The 19,449-nt window shown below is 55.8% G+C and overlaps 1 long non-coding RNA gene across 1 annotated transcript in view; it reads right to left on the reverse strand.

Moving 5' to 3' along the window:
* The window catches only part of LOC142258095 (uncharacterized), a 162,780-nt gene that overhangs the window by 138,621 nt on the left and 4,710 nt on the right, over positions 1-19,449 (reverse strand). The window lies entirely within an intron of this gene.

A 19,449-nucleotide genomic window follows, 5' to 3' on the forward strand; every position in this document is an offset into this window, starting at 1 on the left:
CCTGTCTGCTGACCTCTGCCAGAGATAGTTCTGAGAATTCTGGCTCCTGTTTCCTCCTGTGATTCCTGTGTGCTGACTTCTGCTTGTTTCCTGACTACCCTTCTGCTGCTGTTTTTGTACCTCGCTGCCTGATCTGGATTTGACCTCTGCTCAGTTTTCTGATTACGTCCTTGCCTGCCGATTCTGTCCCTGTCTGGTATTCCTGGTTTGACCCTGCCTGACGACTACTCTCATCGGACTGCAGCCTTCCACAGGTAGTGATCTCCAGGGCCCTGTGTAATTCCAAATCCCTGTATAGGGGTTAAAGGGGTTCAGGGATCTGGGGGTCCTGTTTGGCGAGTGGCTTCCCTCTAGTCTGTCCATTACATCCCACCTGAGTCTGTGGATCCAGGCAGGCGTTACAGGTGCTCAGGGGGGCAGAGAGGGGGTCGCTCGGCGGTGGGGGGGGTGCTCAGAGGTGGACACCCAGGAAGGGAAGGAATCTCGGGGGAGGGTAGGGGGGGGTGCTTGGCGGAGGGGGCAAGGATTCAGTTGCTGTGCACATTTGCGTCCTGACTCCTGAGAATGATAAGCAGGTAGTCAGGTGGAGCCAACCGCAGCCCTCCACATCTTTACAGACAGCATAGGCTAAAGGTAACAGCAGCCCCTACAGAGGCACAATGGCACTGAGGTCCCTACACTCACTGCAATCACTGCTATAACAATCTCTTTGATCCCTCCGAGCACTGCAATCCCTACAGTCATTGTGATTCCTACAGTCCCTATGTTCCTTGCAATCCTTACAGTTATTACAATTCCTGTGATCCCTACAATCACTGTGATCCCTCCACTCCCTGCAATCCCTCTGCTCCCTCCAATACCTCTGCTCCCTCCAATACCTCTGCTACCTCCGCTCCCTGCAATCCCTCCGCTCCCTCCAATACCTCTGCTCCCTCCAATACCTCTGCTCCCTCCGCTCCCTGCAATCCCTCCGCTCCCTCCAATACCTCTGCTCCCTCCAATACCTCTGGTCCCTCCGCTCCCTGCAATCCCTCTGCTCCCTCCAATACCTCTGCTCCCTCCAATACCTCTGCTCCCTCCAATACCTCTGGTCCCTCCGCTCCCTGCAATCCCTCTGCTCCCTCCAATACCTCTGCTCCCTCCAATACCTCTGCTCCCTCCAATACCTCTGGTCCCTCCGCTCCCTGCAATCCCTCTGCTCCCTCCAATACCTCTGCTCCCTCCAATACCTCTGCTCCCTCCAATACCTCTGGTCCCTCCGCTCCCTGCAATCCCTCCGCTCCCTCCAATACCTCTGCTCCCTCCAATACCTCTGGTCCCTCCGCTCCCTGCAATCCCTCCGCTCCCTCTGCTCCCTCTGCTCCCTCTGATCCCTCCGATCCCTCTGCTACCTCCGATCCCTCTGCTACCTCCGATCCCTCTGCTACCTCCGATCCCTCTGCTCCCCTCGATCCCTCTGCTCCCCTCGATCCCTCTGCTTCCCTCGATCCCTCTGCTCCCCTCGATCCCTCTGCTTCCCTCGATCCCTCTGCTCCCCTCGATCCGTCTGCTCCCCTCGTTCCCTCTGCTCCCTCCGATCCCTCTGCTCCCTCCGATCCCTCTGCTCCCCTCGATCCCTCTGCTCCCCTCGATCCCTCTGCTTCCCTCGATCCCTCTGCTTCCCTCGATCCCTCTGCTTCCCTCGATCCCTCTGCTCCCCTCGATCCCTCTGCTTCCCTCGATCCCTCTGCTCCCCTCGATCCCTCTGCTCCCCTCGATCCCTCTGCTCCCTCCGATCCCTCTGCTCCCTCCGATCCCTCTGCTCCCTCCTATCCCTCTGCTCCCTCCGATCCCTCTGCTCCCTCCGTTCCCTCTGCTCCCTCCGATCCCTCTGCTCCCTCCGTTCCCTCTGCTCCCTCTGCTCCCTGTGACTCTCCTGTACATTGAGCTCCGTACTTGTCGGTCACCTCTGTACACTTGGACATTACACTGTGGCTCCTGTATTAACCCTTCCCGGTTTGTGGTGACGTCACGTGGTCTCCTCTTTTCGGCTGCACATTGCGGTGTTTGTGTTTTCGGGTAAATCATCGCCTTTGTGACTGTTCGGGGGGAGCAGATCTCGCGGCTCCGGAGACAAACAGCAGTGATTACATTCTCTCCAAACTGATGAGCGTGGAAAGTGTCACAAATGTTCATCATCATCATCATCATCATCATCATCATCATCATCATCATCATCATCATCATCATCATCAGCCGCCGCTTCCCGAGAGGGAAAATTATCACCATTATCTCTCATCTGATGGAGAAACAAAACGGAGCGACGCTCTGCAGCGGATCAGCGCAAATGGCCGAAAAGACGGAACCTGAGAGTGAACCGGGCCTCGAGTCCCTACTGAAGAGTATACAGGCCGGGGGCAGAGTGATGTCATCATCAGCAGATGTGGGGGGCTCCGTATTGTGTGGGGGCATCATTTAGGTGGGAACACTGAGGGGCGTCCGTAGGGGACAGTTGTTGAGTGTGCGCACAAGTCACCGGCAGCTCGATGACCCGTATACCCGCTTGTGGCTCTTTCTGGGGAGGTGCGGTATATACTGTGTGGGGAGGGGGTGATATAACATGAGCTTTATATAATGGGGGGATATAGGGGGTCCTACAGCCCTCACTGGCCCCCGTCCTGCCTACAGTCTCCATTCCCCACAATTTCATGCTTTTTATGGAAAAATGCAGAGGACGAAGGGTTAATTGCGGGTCCGGTACCTGGGGACGGCGGATGCTTCTGTTAACCACTTTTTTATGGGGATGTGTTAGAACTTGTGGTTACTATGGTAACGCATCCATCCCATCACTTACATTAATTGGATCTGGTATCTGATGATTTACAGTTCAGTGCGGGGATCTCTGACGCTGGGAACGGAGACGATTCGTGGATTGTGGCAGCGAGGGGTTAATCTGTACCCGGGGTCGGGTCACCCGCGGGTGTGACCCTAAGATATGGCAGGACTCATATTCATAGCCGACGTCCGACGACTCCGCTCGAAGGTTACTTGTGGTTAATAATCATGACTGTGTCGCCCGCAGCGGCCGTGTCCCCTCCTGCCACAAACGGGGTCACAACTCCTGAGAGAGGGCGCGGTGTCCATGTTCATCCTGCACCTCCTGGTTCATGAGCAGAATACCACAGGAGTAAAGACTGACACTGGTGTATCTGCAGGTAATAATCGGGGGCTGCAGAAAATGAACCCCAGACCCACGGGGTCACCCCAGGAGGGACGTCACCCCAGACCCACGGGGTCACCCCAGGAGTGACGTCACCCCAGACCCACGGGGTCACCCCAGGAGTGACGTCACCCCAGACCCACGGGGTCACCCCAGGAGTGACGTCACCCCAGACCCACGGGGTCACCCCAGGAGTGACGTCACCCCAGACCCACGGGGTCACCCCAGGAGTGACGTCACCCCAGACCCACGGGGTCACCCCAGGAGTGAAGTCACCCCAGACCCACTGGCTTCACCCCAGGAGTGACATCACCCCAGACCCACTGGCTTCACCCCAGGAGTGACATCACCCCAGACCCACGGGGTCACCCCAGGAGTGACGTCACCCCAGACCCACGGGGTCACCCCAGGAGTGACGTCACCCCAGACCCACGGGGTCACCCCAGGAGTGAAGTCACCCCAGACCCACGGGGTTACCCCAGGAGTGACGTCACCCCAGACCCACTGGCTTCACCCCAGGAGTGACATCACCCCAGACCCACGGGCTTCACCCCAGGAGTGACGTCACCCCAGACCCACGGGGTCACCCCAGGAGTGACGTCACCCCAGACCCACGGGGTCACCCCAGGAGTGACGTCACCCCAGACCCACGGGGTCACCCCAGGAGTGAAGTCACCCCAGACCCACGGGGTTACCCCAGGAGTGACGTCACCCCAGACCCACTGGCTTCACCCCAGGAGTGACATCACCCCAGACCCACGGGCTTCACCCCAGGAGTGACGTCACCCCAGACCCACTGGCTTCACCCCAGGAGTGACATCACCCCAGACCCACGGGGTCACCCCAGGAGTGACATCACCCCAGACCCACGGGGTCACCCCAGGAGTGACATCACCCCAGACCCACGGGGTCACCCCAGGAGTGACGTCACCCCAGACCCACTGGCTTCACCCCAGGAGTGACATCACCCCAGACCCACGGGGTCACCCCAGGAGTGACATCACCCCAGACCCACGGGGTCACCCCAGGAGTGACATCACCCCAGACCCACGGGGTCACCCCAGGAGTGACGTCACCCCAGACCCACGGGGTCACCCCAGGAGTGACATCACCCCAGACCCACGGGCTTCACCCCAGGAGTGACGTCACCCCAGACCCACTGGCTTCACCCCAGGAGTGACGTCACCCCAGACCCACGGGGTCACCCCAGGAGGGACATCACCCCAGACCCACGGGGTCACCCCAGGAGTGACATCACTCCAGACCCACGGGGTCACCCCAGGAGTGACATCACCCCAGACCCACTGGCTTCACCCCAGGAGTGGCATCACCCCAGACCCACGGGGTCACCCCAGGAGTGACGTCACCCCAGACCCACGGGGTCACCCCAGGAGTGACATCACCCCAGACCCACGGCGTCACCCCAGGAGGGACGTCACCCCAGACCCACGGGGTCACCCCAGGAGTGACATCACCCCAGACCCACGGGCTTCACCCCAGGAGTGACGTCACCCCAGACCCACGGGCTTCACCCCAGGAGTGACGTCACCCCAGACCCACGGGGTCACCCCAGCAGTGACATCACCCCAGACCCACGGCGTCACCATGACCCGCAGGCGTCACCCCGAGGCGCAGATCTGCCATCATTAAATGCAATAAACTATTAAAAGTAAAATAAAAACAGACCTTTCTGATGGAGGAAGCGGTGGAGTCTCGCGGGGCGAGAAAGTGACCTCCGAGTACGGCGCATCATAACCACCCGCGCAATTGTCAGACATCTCAGATATTCATGAAGCGTCCGACTCCGCTAATTAAACAGCTTTGATTCAGCAGACGAGGCGGCGCGGCTTTTATCCCGATTTATTTCTTCCTGTGAATTACTTTCACTTTCCCATCAAATCTTTCATTTCTTTGGTTGATAGAAAAATCAACAACAAATAAGATGGTCCCATGAGAAGACGCCGCGTCCTGCTCACAGCTGAGGGGCTGCTACAATTGTATCCGGACTGTAAGTGACTGGGGAAGATTTCTGCTTCTAATACAAGATTAGGGGATTGTATGAGCCGATACAATGTAACAAACCCTCAGCTGTGCGAGCGCAATGCGGTCCGATCATGCCCCAGTTCATTAATACAGTGCGGAAATAAATCCAAGTAGATTGGAAACTTGCAACATTTGTCATCATAAGTCTGAAAATCCGGTCACTCAGGAGGGTTTGTTACTGGTACATCTAAATCTGGACAATTCTATCTGAGCTCAACACCCCGGACTCCAAACTGATACATTGTAACAAACTGGGCAGGACATGGTCACGGCTGCTCATCGAGGATCTGCACCGATACATTGTAACAAACTGGGCAGGACATGGTCACGGCTGCTCATCGAGGACCTGCACCGATACATTGTAACAAACTGGGCAGGACATGGTCATGGCTGCTCATCGAGGATCTGCACCGATACATTGTAACAAACTGGGCAGGACATGGTCACGGCTGCTCATCAAGGATCTGCACCGATACATTGTAACAAACTGGGCAGGACATGGTCATGGCTGCTCATCGAGGATCTGCACCGATACATTGTAACAAACTGGGCAGGACATGGTCACGGCTGCTCATCGAGGATCTGCACCGATACATTGTAACAAACTGGGCAGGACATGGTCATGGCTGCTCATCAAGGATCTGCACCGATACATTGTAACAAACTGGGCAGGACATGGTCATGGCTGCTCATCGAGGATCTGCACCGATACATTGTAACAAACTGGGCAGGACATGGTCATGGCTGCTCATCAAGGATCTGCACCGATACATTGTAACAAACTGGGCAGGACATGGTCATGGCTGCTCATCGAGGATCTGCACCGATACATTGTAACAAACTGGGCAGGACATGGTCACGGCTGCTCATCAAGGATCTGCACCGATACATTGTAACAAACTGGGCAGGACATGGTCACGGCTGCTCATCGAGGATCTGCACCGATACAATGTAACAAACTGGGCAGGACATGGTCACGGCTGCTCATCGAGGATCTGCACCGATACATTGTAACAAACTGGGCAGGACATGGTCACGGCTGCTCATCGAGGATCTGCACTGATACATTGTAACAAACTGGGCAGGACATGGTCACGGCTGCTCATCGAGGATCTGCACCGATACATTGTAACAAACTGGGCAGGACATGGTCACGGCTGCTCATCGAGGATCTGCACCGATACATTGTAACAAACTGGGCAGGACATGGTCACGGCTGCTCATCGAGGATCTGCACCGATACATTGTAACAAACTGGGCAGGACATGGTCACGGCTGCTCATCGAGGATCTGCACCGATACATTGTAACAAACTGGGCAGGACATGGTCACGGCTGCTCATCGAGGATCTGCACTGATACATTGTAACAAACTGGGCAGGACATGGTCACGGCTGCTCATCGAGGATCTGCACCGATACAATGTAACAAACTGGGCAGGACATGGTCACGGCTGCTCATCGAGGATCTGCACTGATACATTGTAACAAACTGGGCAGGACATGGTCACGGCTGCTCATCGAGGATCTGCACCGATACATTGTAACAAACTGGGCAGGACATGCTCACGACTGCTCATCGAGGATCTGCACCGATACATTGTAACAAACTGGGCAGGATATGGTCACGGCTGCTCATCGAGGATCTGCACCGATACATTGTAACAAACTGGGCAGGGCATGGTCACGGCTGCTCATCGAGGATCTGCACCGATACAATGTAACAAACTGGGCAGGACATGGTCACGGCTGCTCATCGAGGATCTGCACCGATACATTGTAACAAACTGGGCAGGACATGGTCACGGCTGCTCATCGAGGATCTGCACCGATACATTGTAACAAACTGGGCAGGACATGGTCACGGCTGCTCATCGAGGATCTGCACCGATACATTGTAACAAACTGGGCAGGACATGGTCACGGCTGCTCATCGAGGATCTGCACCGATACATTGTAACAAACTGGGCAGGACATGGTCACGGCTGCTCATCGAGGATCTGCACCGATACATTGTAACAAACTGGGCAGGACATGGTCACGGCTGCTCATCGAGGACCTGCACCGATACATTGTAACAAACTGGGCAGGACATGGTCACGGCTGCTCATCGAGGACCTGCACCGATACAATGTAACAAACTGGGCAGGACATGGTCACGGCTGCTCATCGAGGACCTGCACCGATACATTGTAACAAACTAGGCAGGACATGGTCACGGCTGCTCATCGAGGATCTGCACCGATACATTGTAACAAACTGGGCAGGACATGGTCACGGCTGCTCATCGAGGATCTGCACCGATACATTGTAACAAACTAGGCAGGACATGGTCACGGCTGCTCATCGAGGATCTGCACCGATACATTGTAACAAACTGGGCAGGACATGGTCACGGCTGCTCATCGAGGATCTGCACTGATACATTGTAACAAACTGGCAGGACATGGTCACGGCTGCTCATCGAGGATCTGCACCAATACATTGTAACAAACTGGGCAGGACATGGTCACGGCTGCTCATCGAGGATCTGCACTGATACATTGTAACAAACTGGGCAGGACATGGTCACGGCTGCTCATCGAGGATCTGCACCGATACATTGTAACAAACTGGGCAGGACATGGTCACGACTGCTCATCGAGGATCTGCACTGATACATTGTAACAAACTGGGCAGGACATGGTCACGGCTGCTCATCGAGGATCTGCACTGATACATTGTAACAAACTGGGCAGGACATGGTCACGGCTGCTCATCGAGGATCTGCACCGATACATTGTAACAAACTGGGCAGGACATGGTCACGGCTGCTCATCGAGGATCTGCACTGATACATTGTAACAAACTGGGCAGGACATGGTCACGGCTGCTCATCGAGGATCTGCACCGATACATTGTAACAAACTGGGCAGGACATGGTCACGGCTGCTCATCGAGGATCTGCACCGATACATTGTAACAAACTGGGCAGGACATGGTCACGGCTGCTCATCGAGGATCTGCACCGATACATTGTAACAAACTGGGCAGGACATGGTCACGGCTGCTCATCGAGGATCTGCACTGATACATTGTAACAAACTGGGCAGGACATGGTCACGGCTGCTCATCGAGGATCTGCACTGATACATTGTAACAAACTGGGCAGGACATGGTCACGGCTGCTCATCGAGGATCTGCACCGATACATTGTAACAAACTGGGCAGGACATGGTCACGGCTGCTCATCGAGGATCTGCACCGATACATTGTAAGAAACTGGGCAGGACATGGTCACGGCTGCTCATCGAGGACCTGCACCGATACATTGTAACAAACTGGGCAGGACATGGTCACGGCTGCTCATCGAGGATCTGCACCGATACATTGTAACAAACTGGGCAGGACATGGTCACGGCTGCTCATCGAGGACCTGCACCGATACATTGTAACAAACTGGGCAGGACATGGTCACGGCTGCTCATCGAGGACCTGCACCGATACATTGTAACAAACTGGGCAGGACATGGTCACGGCTGCTCATCGAGGATCTGCACCGATACATTGTAACAAACTGGGCAGGACATGGTCACGGCTGCTCATCCTAACCTGAGCCGTCGCTTATGGGGAGACCCCGATCGCAGCCCCCGGTAGATGCCAGTCTCCAGCCCCCGCTCAGTCTGACATGTGAATCCGTCCTGTAATAACACACACCGCAATCCCCCCCCCCACCCCCCCCCCCCCACACAACCTGCGCCTCGCGTTACTTGTATAAATAATCACGTATGCTCAGAACCCTCCGGGCTGTTGCCGTTGGCACTAAACCCACAAGACGAGGATTTTTCATGATTTTTTTTATTGCGGATTGTCGGCCAGGTGTGTTTGCCAGAAGTGGCGCAATCGACGCGTAGAACATCAGAGGGGGGTGGGGGGGTTGTGGCCCGCGGAGGTTACATTGATCAGGAATGTTATACTGAGACCATCCGCGACCTGCCACAGCCCCCAGATAGGGGTGGTGATGAGAGGAGCCTCAATGTGCCGCCACATGGTGCATCGATGTGCCCTGCCACAGCCCCCGCTGATCACCCCCATCACCTGTCACCAGATAGGGGTGGTGATGAGAGGAGCCTCAATGTGCCGCCACATGGTGCATCGATGTGCCCTGCCACAGCCCCCGCTGATCACCCCCATCACCTGTCACCAGATAGGGGTGGTGATGAGAGGAGCCTCAATGTGCCGCCACATGGTGCATCGATGTGACCTGCCACAGCCCCCCCTGATCACCCCCATCACCTGTCACCAGATAGGGGTGGTGATGAGAGGAGCCTCAATGTGCCGCCACATGGTGCATCGATGTGACCTGCCACAGCCCCCCCTGATCACCCCCATCACCTGTCACCAGATAGGGGTGGTGATGAGAGGAGCCTCAATGTGCCGCCACATGGTGCATCGATGTGACCTGCCACAGCCCCCGCTGATCACCCCCATCACCTGTCACCAGATAGGGGTGGTGATGAGAGGAGCCTCAATGTGCCGCCACATGGTGCATCGATGTGACCTGCCACAGCCCCCGCTGATCACCCCCATCACCTGTCACCAGATAGGGGTGGTGATGAGAGGAGCCTCAATGTGCCGCCACATGGTGCATCGATGTGACCTGCCACAGCCCCCCCTGATCACCCCCATCACCTGTTACCAGATAGGGGTGGTGATGAGAGGAGCCTCAATGTGCCGCCACATGGTGCATCGATGTGACCTGCCACAGCCCCCCCTGATCACCCCCATCACCTGTCACCAGATAGGGGTGGTGATGAGAGGAGCCTCAATGTGCCGCCACATGGTGCATCGATGTGACCTTCCACAGCCCCCCCTGATCACCCCCATCACCTGTCACCAGATAGGGGTGGTGATGAGAGCAGCCTCAATGTGCCGCCACATGGTGCATCGATGTGCCCTGCCACAGCCCCCGCTGATCACCCCCATCACCTGTCACCAGATAGGGGTGGTGATGAGAGGAGCCTCAATGTGCCGCCACATGGTGCATCGATGTGCCCTGCCACAGCCCCCGCTGATCACCCCCATCACCTGTCACCAGATAGGGGTGGTGATGAGAGGAGCCTCAATGTGCCGCCACATGGTGCATCGATGTGACCTGCCACAGCCCCCCCTGATCACCCCCATCACCTGTCACCAGATAGGGGTGGTGATGAGAGGAGCCTCAATGTGCCGCCACATGGTGCATCGATGTGACCTGCCACAGCCCCCCCTGATCACCCCCATCACCTGTCACCAGATAGGGGTGGTGATGAGAGGAGCCTCAATGTGCCGCCACATGGTGCATCGATGTGCCCTGCCACAGCCCCCGCTGATCACCCCCATCACCTGTTACCAGATAGGGGTGGTGATGAGAGGAGCCTCAATGTGCCGCCACATGGTGCATCGATGTGACCTGCCACAGCCCCCGCTGATCACCCCCATCACCTGTCACCAGATAGGGGTGGTGATGAGAGGAGCCTCAATGTGCCGCCACATGGTGCATCGATGTGACCTGCCACAGCCCCCGCTGATCACCCCCATCACCTGTCACCAGATAGGGGTGGTGATGAAAGGAGCCTCAATGTGCCGCCACATGGTGCATCGATGTGACCTGCCACAGCCCCCGCTGATCACCCCCATCACCTGTCACCAGATAGGGGTGGTGATGAGAGGAGCCTCAATGTGCCGCCACATGGTGCATCGATGTGACCTGCCACAGCCCCCGCTGATCACCCCCATCACCTGTCACCAGATAGGGGTGGTGATGAGAGGAGCCTCAATGTGCCGCCACATGGTGCATCGATGTGACCTGCCACAGCCCCCGCTGATCACCCCCATCACCTGTCACCAGATAGGGGTGGTGATGAGAGGAGCCTCAATGTGCCGCCACATGGTGCATCGATGTGACCTGCCACAGCCCCCGCTGATCACCCCCATCACCTGTCACCAGATAGGGGTGGTGATGAGAGGAGCCTCAATGTGCCGCCACATGGTGCATCGATGTGACCTGCCACAGCCCCCCCTGATCACCCCCATCACCTGTCACCAGATAGGGGTGGTGATGAGAGGAGCCTCAATGTGCCGCCACATGGTGCATCGATGTGACCTGCCACAGCCCCCCCTGATCACCCCCATCACCTGTCACCAGATAGGGGTGGTGATGAGAGGAGCCTCAATGTGCCGCCACATGGTGCATCGATGTGACCTGCCACAGCCCCCGCTGATCACCCCCATCACCTGTCACCAGATAGGGGTGGTGATGAGAGGAGCCTCAATGTGCCGCCACATGGTGCATCGATGTGACCTGCCACAGCCCCCCCTGATCACCCCCATCACCTGTCACCAGATAGGGGTGGTGATGAGAGGAGCCTCAATGTGCCGCCACATGGTGCATCGATGTGACCTGCCACAGCCCATCACCTGTCACCAGATAGGGGTGGTGATGAGAGGAGCCTCAATGTGCCGCCACATGGTGCATCAATGTGACCTGCCACAGCCCCCGCTGATCACCCCCATCACCTGTCACCAGATAGGGGTGGTGATGAGAGGAGCCTCAATGTGCCGCCACATGGTGCATCGATGTGACCTGCCACAGCCCCCCCTGATCACCCCCATCACCTGTCACCAGATAGGGGTGGTGATGAGAGGAGCCTCAATGTGCCGCCACATGGTGCATCGATGTGACCTGCCACAGCCCCCGCTGATCACCCCCATCACCTGTCACCAGATAGGGGTGGTGATGAGAGGAGCCTCAATGTGCCGCCACATGGTGCATCAATGTGACCTGCCACAGCCCCCGCTGATCACCCCCATCACCTGTCACCAGATAGGGGTGGTGATGAGAGGAGCCTCAATGTGCCGCCACATGGTGCATCGATGTGACTTGTTATAAATGTTGCCGCTTTTTGACGCGTTCTCTACGTTCTGGGGGGACTCGTTGCGTTTTTTTTGTCGGCGTTTCTAGCGCTTTGTCGATATTTGCACTGTTTTCAGCACATTTTACGCTTCGCTCGTCTTCGTCTTTCTGTCTTTTTATATAATTTCGTTTCTTGTATTTTTTTACAGTTGCGATTCCTGAACGTCTCGTCTTATTGCGTCGATCACCGCTCCGATTATACGCTTTAAAAATAGCGAAAACGAAGCAAAAAAGTGTAACATGAAGTTGTGGCTCCGTTTGTGAAACATTCGATCATTGGTCAATAATAATAATAATAATAGATTTAATGCAATCGAATTTATATCAAAGGTTTAGGAATTCACGGAACCGAGCAATTGACTATTCAGTTTGCACAAATCTGCACATTGCAGGCGATTGCTACAGCCAGAGAGGGCGCTCACGACCTGGGGGGCTGCCGGGGGGTGGGCTTTCCCCAATATGCTTTGCAGCTATAAGAGCACATGATACCTCACAGCCAATTAGAATCGGAGCCTGTATAAAAGCCGAGGCAGGGAGTACAGCAGCCATTGTGCGGTGAATCTGGACTGTGCAAGGACGTCACAGCTCAGCAATGGAGAGAAGGCACAGGCTGCACATTGCAGACAGCGTGTGACAGCAGTGAGGAGCCGCTCCCCCGCTGTATGTACAGAGATCGGGGGGACATAGAGCTGGGGGATACGTTGCTAGGAGACCCCCGAGTGCTCCCCGCGTCTCTTCAGGACTATTGCAGATATTATGATTTGCCACAAATTGAATGTTTGTGAAATGAAATGTGAATAGATTCTCTGCTCTGTGGTCAGACGCCGGACGGGTCCCTCTGCTCTGTGGTCAGACGCCGGACGGGTCCCTCTGCTCTGTGGTCAGACGCCGACCGGGTCCCTCTGCTCTGTGGTCAGACGCCGACCGGGTCCCTCTGCTCTGTGGTCAGACGCCGGCCGGGTCCCTCTGCTCTGTGGTCAGACGCCGGCCGGGCCCTCTGCTCTGTGGTCAGACGCCGGACGGGTCCCTCTGCTCTGTGGTCAGACGCCGGACGGGTCCCTCTGCTCTGTGGTCAGACGCCGGCCGGGTCCCTCTGCTCTGTGGTCAGACGCCGGCCGGGTCCCTCTGCTATGTGGTCAGACGCCGGCCGGGTCCCTCTGCTATGTGGTCAGACGCCGGCCGGGTCCCTCTGCTATGTGGTCAGACGCCGGCCGGGTCCCTCTGCTATGTGGTCAGACGCCGGCCGGGTCCCTCTGCTCTGTGGTCAGACGCCGGCCGGGTCCCTCTGCTCTGTGGTCAGACGCCGGCCGGGTCCCTCTGCTCTGTGGTCAGACGCCGGCCGGGTCCCTCTGCTCTGTGGTCAGACGCCGGCCGGGTCCCTCTGCTCTGTGGTCAGACGCCGGCCGGGTCCCTCTGCTCTGTGGTCAGACGCCGGCCGGGTCCCTCTGCTCTGTGGTCAGACGCCGGCCGGGTCCCTCTGCTCTGTGGTCAGACGCCGGCCGGGTCCCTCTGCTCTGTGGTCAGACGCCGGCCGGGTCCCTCTGCTCTGTGGTCAGACGCCGGCCGGGTCCCTCTGCTCTGTGGTCAGACGCCGGCCGGGTCCCTCTGCTCTGTGGTCAGACGCCGGCCGGGTCCCTCTGCTCTGTGGTCAGACGCCGGCCGGGTCCCTCTGCTCTGTGGTCAGACGCCGGCCGGGTCCCTCTGCTCTGTGGTCAGACGCCGGCCGGGTCCCTCTGCTCTGTGGTCAGACGCCGGCCGGGTCCCTCTGCTCTGTGGTCAGACGCCGGCCGGGTCCCTCTGCTCTGTGGTCAGACGCCGGCCGGGTCCCTCTGCTCTGTGGTCAGACGCCGGCCGGGTCCCTCTGCTCTGTGGTCAGACGCCGGCCGGGTCCCTCGGCTATTTTCACATGTTCTGGACAAGCTCTTCCTCTAGGTGTTTTCATAAGAACTTAAGGGGCTTCAGCTGCAGACCCCCAGAGGCCCCCGCTTGGAGGAGCTTGTTAGGGGGCTTCAGCTGCAGACCCCCAGAGGCCCCCGCTTGGAGGAGCTTGTTAGGGGGCTTCAGCTCTAGACCCCCAGAGGCCCCCGCTTGGAAGAGCTTGTTAGGGGGCTTCAGCTGCAGACCCCCAGAGGCCCCCGCTTGGAGGAGCTTTTTAGGGGGCTTCAGCTGCAGACCCCCAGAGGCCCCCGCTTGGAGGAGCTTGTTAGGGGGCTTCAGCTGCAGACCCCCAGAGGCCGCCGCTTGGAGGAGCTTGTTAGGGGGCTTCAGCTGCAGACCCCCCAGAAGCCCCCGCTTGGAGGAGCTTTTTAGGGGGCTTCAGCTGCAGACCCCCAGAGGCCCCCGCTTGGAGGAGCTTGTGAGGGGGCTTCAGCTCTAGACCCCAGAGGCCCCCGCTTGGAGGAGCTTGTGAGGGGGCTTCAGCTCTAGACCCCAGAGGCCCCCCGCTTGGAGGAGCTTGTGAGGGGGCTTCAGCTGCAGACCCCAGAGGCCGCCGCTTGGAGGAGCTTGTGAGGGGGCTTCAGCTGCAGACCCCCAGAGGCCCCCGCTTGGAGGAGCTTGTGAGGGGGCTTCAGCTCTAGACCCCAGAGGCCCCCGCTTGGAGGAGCTTGTGAGGGGGCTTCAGCTGCAGACCCCAGAGGCCCCCGCTTGGAGGAGCTTGTTAGGGGGCTTCAGTTGCAGACCCCAGAGGCCCCCGCTTGGAGGAGCTTGTGAGGGGGCTTCAGCTGCAGACCCCCAGAGGCCCCCGCTTGGAGGAGCTTGTGAGGGGGCTTCAGCTCTAGACCCCAGAGGCCCCCGCTTGGAGGAGCTTGTGAGGGGGCTTCAGCTGCAGACCCCAGAGGCCCCCGCTTGGAGGAGCTTGTTAGGGGGCTTCAGTTGCAGACCCCAGAGGCCCCCGCTTGGAGGAGCTTGTGAGGGGGCTTCAGCTCTAGACCCCAGAGGCCCCCGCTTGGAGGAGCTTGTGAGGGGGCTTCAGCTCTAGACCCCAGAGGCCCCCGCTTGGAGGAGCTTGTGAGGGGGCTTCAGCTGCAGACCCCAGAGGCCGCCGCTTGAGGGAGCTTGTGAGGGGGCTTCAGCTGCAGACCCCCAGAGGCCCCCGCTTGGAGGAGCTTGTGAGGGGGCTTCAGCTCTAGACCCCAGAGGCCCCCGCTTGGAGGAGCTTGTGAGGGGGCTTCAGCTGCAGACCCCAGAGGCCCCCGCTTGGAGGAGCTTGTTAGGGGGCTTCAGTTGCAGACCCCAGAGGCCCCCGCTTGGAGGAGCTTGTGAGGGGGCTTCAGCTGCAGACCCCCAGAGGCCCCCGCTTGGAGGAGCTTGTGAGGGGGCTTCAGCTCTAGACCCCAGAGGCCCCCCGCTTGGAGGAGCTTGTGAAGGGGGCTTCAGCTGCAGACCCCAGAGGCCCCCGCTTGGAGGAGCTTGTTAGGGGGCTTCAGTTGCAGACCCCAGAGGCCCCCGCTTGGAGGAGCTTGTGAGGGGGCTTCAGCTCTAGACCCCAGAGGCCCCCGCTTGGAGGAGCTTGTGAGGGGGCTTCAGCTCTAGACCCCAGAGGCCCCCGCTTGGAGGAGCTTGTGAGGGGGCTTCAGCTCTAGACCCCAGAGGCCCCCGCTTGGAGGAGCTTTTTAGGGGGCTTCAGCTGCAGACCCCCAGAGGCCCCCGCTTGGAGGAGCTTGTTAGGGGGTTTCAGCTGCAGACCCCCAGAGGCCCCCGCTTGGAGGAGCTTGTTAGGGGGTTTCAGCTGCAGACCCCAGAGGCCCCCGCTTGGAGGAGCCCGTTATCTGCTCGGAATATCCCGCGGTCTCCGTGTTACGTTGTGACTTTTCTCAGCTCCTCGGGTAAATTCTCTGGTTTTGATTAGTTCCCCGCAGACTCTGATCGGGGGAGGGGGCTTCCTAGTGATTGACAGATCCCCGAACCACGCTGCGCCTGCCGCCATTACACAGCGCTTCTTGTCGGGGGATTACCCTCCGGGACATTGAGCGGAGAATCCTGTTTGGCCGATTGAGATTATCAAACCCAGTTATGTCACCATGTCGGAGCCCGGCGTGTTATAATGAGCGCGGTGCGCGCCGTGTGTCATTAGCCGTATACGGGACTGCCCCCCCCCTCCCCCCACCATTTCTGACCCTATAACCCAGTTAGGGAAATGTGCAGCGGATGCGCAACGAGCCGCGTAACTTTCCTATAGAGTCTCCTAATATTCAAAGATTGTCGTCCGCACAAAGAAATCCCAATCATCTTTCCCCCGTAATCTCCAGGGTCTGGTGCGTCCGCCCCCATCCTCTGACACCTGCCCCTGGCTCCTTCCTTCCCTCACCTCCGGGGCAGCGTTCCCCACAGCCTGCCCTCCAGTATATATCCTTACATCGTCCAGGTACTAAGTCTCACACGTACATTCAGGGCCAGATTAAGGTTGGTGGGGGCCCCTGGGCAGAAAATCTGGTGGGGGCCCCATAACGTTAACATTTTTAGCCGTAACAGTAGAGCACGAACTGTAGCATTTAGATATAAATCCACTGAGCATGGATCGTATCCTGTTCTGCCACATTCAGATTTACACTTATACACAGAAAATAAAGTTACTCACATTTTTTTATTGATCCCAATGTTAAGACAGCCAAGGAATAGTAAAAATAAAGGGAAAGTTCTCACTGGCAGCAATGGTTGCTGAAAATCACAATGTGCTCTCTATTGTATTGTCTCCGGAGTAGTACATAGCAGCTGATGTCTGTACACGGTATGCCATACACTGGATCAGAGGTGGATCTAGGTTTTCCTGTCCATGGAGTAGGAGGTCAGTTTGGCGCCCCCTTCTATACACGGCTTATGCGGTTTGAGTAGTTGTCAGGTGACCGCTCATACGCTATTTTGACACTTGCAACGTGCCGATGAGCTGCTCTTCCTAATTCTCTCGATGTTCAGTGAAATACTACAGCCCATAAAGAGAAGCAGGAAGAGGAGCTAATTGTGACTCAAAGTATTAAAATGACCTGCAAGTGGTCATGTGACCACTTCTAAAATTAGCAAGCAGAGCCGAATCCTTACATTGAGTATATTACAGGTTGTTGGATTGGGCATGCTACGGGGCTTACTTTTATTATTAAAGGGGTTGTCCAGGTCGACAAGGGAAATTTGTAGTTATATGACTGCAGACTTCAGAATTCTCACAGCTTGCGGACTGCACACTGTCATGATTTTCCCGTGCCATGAGCAAGTAGTCATGGGACTGCAAGTATGCGATTTGCTTACTTCCGGCCACATTCAAATTAGACGTCTGCAGCCTCACTCAATAGTTACATGCCCTCAAGCTCTCACTGCTGGCATCGGAGAGTCCTGACAGTGTGCAGTGTGCACACTGAGCATTCAGAAGTCTGCAGTCACATAGAAACTATCATCACAAACCTGGACAACCCCTTTAATGCTACTAACATAATGTAGAAACCCTTGCGGTCATGTAATTTTACAAATCATGGCTTGCTACATGTGTACAGGATCAGAATCAGTAAAATGTACATAAATACACTGTGTGCAGAATTATTAGACAAATGAGTATTTTGCTCACATGATACTTTTTATACATGTCGTCCTACTCCAAGCTGTATAGGCTGAGAGCCAACTACCAATTAAGTAAATCCGGTGATGTGCATCTCTGTAATGAGTAGGGGTGCGGTGTAATGACATCAACACCCTATATAAGGTGTGCTTAATTATTAGGCAACTTCTTTTTCCTTTGGCAGAATGGGTCAAAAGAGAGATGTGACGGGATCTGAAAAGTCCCAAACTGTGCGATGTCTTGCAGAGGGATGCAGCAGTCTTGAAATTGCCAAACTTTTGAAGCGTGATCACCGAACAATCAAGCGTTTCATGGCAAATAGCCAACAGGGTCGCAAGAAGTGTGTTGGGCAAAAAAGGCGCAAAATAACTGCCCATGAATTGAGGAAAATCAAGAGTGAAGCTGCCAAGATGCCATTTGCCACCAGTTTGGCCATATTTCAGAGCTGTAACATTACTAGAGTATCAAAAAGCACAAAGTGTGCCATACTCAGGGACATGGCCAAGGTAAGGAAGGCTGAAAACCACCACCTCTGAACAAGACACATAAGATAAAACGTCAAGACTGGGCCAAGAAATATCTGAAGACTGATGTTTCAAAGGTTTTATGGACTGATGAAATGAGAGTGACTCTTGATGGGCAGATGGATGGGCCGAGGCTGGATCAGTAAAGGGCAGAGAGCTCCACTCCGACTCAGACGCCAGCAAGGTGGAGGTGGGCACTGGTATGGGCTGGATCAGCAAAGATCAACTTGTGGGACCTTTTCGGGTTGAGGATGGAGGAAGCTCAACTCCCAGACCTACTGCCAGTTTCTGGAAGACAACTTCTTCAAGTAGTGGTACAGGAAGAAGTCGGTATCGTTCAAGAAAAACATGATTTTCATGCAGGACAATGCTCCATCACATTAATCCAACTACTCCACAGCGTGGCTGGCCAGTAAAGGTCTAAAAGATGAAAAAATAATGACATGGCCCCCTTGTTCACCTGATCTGAACCCCATAGAGAACCTGTGGTCCCTCATAAAATGTGAGATCTACAGGGAGGGAAAACAGTCCACCTCTGGGAACAGTGTCTGGAGGCTGTGGTGGCTGCTGCACGCAATGTTGATCGTAAACAGATCAAGCACTGACAGAGTCTATGGATGGTCGGCTGCTGAGTGTCATCAGAAAGAAAGGGGGCGATATTGGGCACTCATTTTTTGGGGTTTTGTTTTTGCATGTCAGAAATGTTTATTTCTAAATTTTGTGCAGTTATATTGGTTTACCTGGTGAAAATAAACAAGTGAGATGGGAATATATTTGCTTTTTATTAAGTTGCCTAATAATTCTGCACAGTAATAGTTACCTGCACAGACAGATATCCTCCTAAGATAGCCAAATCTAAAAAAAACCCACTCCAACTGCCAAAAATATTAAGATTTGATATTTATGAGTCTTTTGGGCTAATTGAGAACATAGTTGTTGATCAATAATAAAAAAAATCCTCTAAAATATAAAATGCCTAATAATTCTGCACACGGTGTACAGCACCAGAACCAAAAGCAATACCAAAATACATCACTAGCACCCTCATCAGTAAACGAATATATCACCAGAACCACCAATACTTGACTACAGTACCAAATTTACTACAACAATATATTGTAATGTCACATCCCCATATACATTTGTATCACATGAATTAACAACTCCCAGTATGTCCTCAACAATTGTAAGAAAATGCTGGGAGTT

Source organism: Anomaloglossus baeobatrachus, chromosome 12, assembly GCF_048569485.1.
Source record: "Anomaloglossus baeobatrachus isolate aAnoBae1 chromosome 12, aAnoBae1.hap1, whole genome shotgun sequence".
NCBI lineage: Eukaryota > Metazoa > Chordata > Amphibia > Anura > Aromobatidae > Anomaloglossus > Anomaloglossus baeobatrachus.